The sequence below is a fragment of the Terrapene carolina genome, unplaced genomic scaffold (genome assembly GCF_002925995.2).
Source record: "Terrapene carolina triunguis isolate 2854851 unplaced genomic scaffold, T_m_triunguis-2.0 Scaffold88, whole genome shotgun sequence".
Classification (NCBI taxonomy): Eukaryota; Metazoa; Chordata; order Testudines; family Emydidae; genus Terrapene; species Terrapene triunguis.
In genome coordinates this window covers 32,648,114-32,650,572 of record NW_020664439.1, presented here as the reverse complement: position 1 = coordinate 32,650,572, position 2,459 = coordinate 32,648,114, and positions in this window count along the sequence as shown.

Sequence of the window (2,459 nt, the reverse complement as noted above, 5' to 3'; positions counted from 1 at the left end):
ACTGACAGTTATGAAATGATTTGATGAGAATGGTGAACTTGGTGCCATTTGTCCAGGGGTGAAAGTAAAATTTCTGTCTTACCGGTACGGGGAATGGGGGGAGCTTTGCAAACTCCCCCCCCCAAAGGGGCGGGGCCTTGTGAGGAAGGGGCGGGGCTCGGGGCAGTGTCCCCCCCCCAGCCAGACTGCCTGCGCTGCCCGGGGCTCCAGCGGCGATTTAAAGGGCCCAGGGCTCCGGCCGTTGATACGGTAGCAGCAGCGGCCGCAGCCCTGGGCCCTTTTAAATCACCGGTCCCAGGACAGCAGCTCCTTTTGCCCCCCCCGGTTAGTGGGCCGTGGGGGGGAAAAAGGGGCAGAGACGTTAAAGCGCTGCAGCCGCGCTTTAAGCAGGGTCCTTTAAAGCGCTGCCGCGGTAGCGCTTTAAAGTCAGCAGTATGGGCCGGTACAGGCGGCGACTTTTTACCGGTATGCCGTATCGGCCCATACCGCCTTACTTTCACCCCTGCATTTGTCACAACTGCATCCCTTTCAGTAGTAGTGTTTAATCTCAGATTGTTCATTATGATAAGCAGTATATTTCTGGATGCTCCTGCAAATCAACATGGTGGCGAGGTCCTGTTGTCTGAAGGATTTCGTATAGTCAGGTAGTCAATGACTTGCTGTTAATATTACCACAAGATGTTACTCTTTAAGACTGTTAAGCACTTTTTAACTTACAACTCATAAGAATCACGAGATATGGTGACTGAATATATAGGGTGAAATCTCCAGTTGAGATTTTCATAACCAGCCGGGGAGCTTTCGCTATACAATCCTCATTTATTTCAATAGGAGTTGGGTGGCTAAATTCCATCGGTACTGATCAAAGTCCACTGAAGTCAGTCTTCTTTTGACTTCAGCATTTCCTGGATCAGGCCCATACTTGGCTTGGAAAATCTCAACCTCTAACTAGGAAAATGTGCAGTCAACATGTATATGTGGTCTGGCTGGCTTATACAGTTTCCAAATTAATATGAAGACTGCATAGTGTATATTGATACTGAGACCCCTGATTTGAATGTCTATGTTATTAGTTACAATGAATGATAGCAATCTTTAAATGAAGTATATGCTCTCTATGGTGGTGTATATTTTTTCTTCTGCATTCTTAAACAGGTTTATTCATAGAATCATAGAAGATTGGGATTGGAAGAGACTGCAGGAGGTCATTTAGTCCAACCCCCTGCTCAAAGCAGGACTAACGCCAACAAAATCAAGCTGGGCCTTAAAAACCTCTAAGGATGGAGATTCCACCACCTCCCTAGGTGACCCATTCCAGTGCTTCACCACCTTCCTAGTGAAATAGTGTTTCTTAATATCCAGCCTAGACCTCCCCCACTGCAACTTCAGACCATTGCTCCTTGTTCTGTCATCTGCCACCACAGAGAACAGCTGAGCTCCATCCTCTTTGGAACCCCCCTTCAGGTAGTTGAAGGCTGCTATCAAATCCCCCCTCACTCTTCTCTTCTGCACACTAAACAAGCCCAGTTCCCTCAGCCTCTCCTCATAAGTCATGTGCCCCAGCCCCCTGATCTTTTTTGTTGCCCTCCACTGGACTCTCTCCAATTTCTCCACGTCCCTTCTGTAGTGGGGGCCCCCAAACTGGACACAATATTCCAGATGTGGCCTCATCAGTGCCGAACAGAGGGGACTAATCACTTCCCTCGATTTGCTAGCAATGCTCCTACTAATGCAGCCCAATATGCTGTTAGCCTTCTTGGCAACAAGGGCACACTGCTGACTCATATCCAGCTTCTCATCCACTGTAATGCCCAGGTCCTTTTCTGCAGGACTGCTGCTTATCCAATCGGTCCCCAGCCTGTAGTGGTGCATGGGATTCTTCCGTCCTAAGTGCAGGACTGCACTTGTCCTTGTTGAACCTCATCAGATTTCTTTTGGCCCAATCCTTGAATTTGTCTAGGTCACTCTGGACCCTATCCCTACCCTCCAGCGTATCTACCTCTCCCCCCAGCTTAGTGTCATCTGCGAACTTGCTGAGGTTGCAATCCATCCCATCATCCAGATCATTAATAAAGCTGTTGAACAAAACTGACCCCAGGACCTACCCCTGGGGCACTCTGCTTGATACCGGCTGCCGACTAGACATCAAACTGTTTTCTTTATTTTTCTTTGTATTAAATAAAATTATAAATAAACAAATCTAAACATTCATAAAGGGCCTGATAAATTTCTTTAGGAAAGCCATAAAATTTCAAAATAAACACATCATTATTAATTCATAATTAGTATTGCTTAATTATAACTTATGCTAACTGCCATGATTATACCATATTGCTCTTACATCTGGGTTGGTTTAGATTCAAATCAATGATCTAGAGGAAAAATACTTTTTTGTTTGTTTGTTTTTTTGGCCTGTGCCTTAGGCTATGTCTACACTGGTGCTTATGTTGCCGTAACTT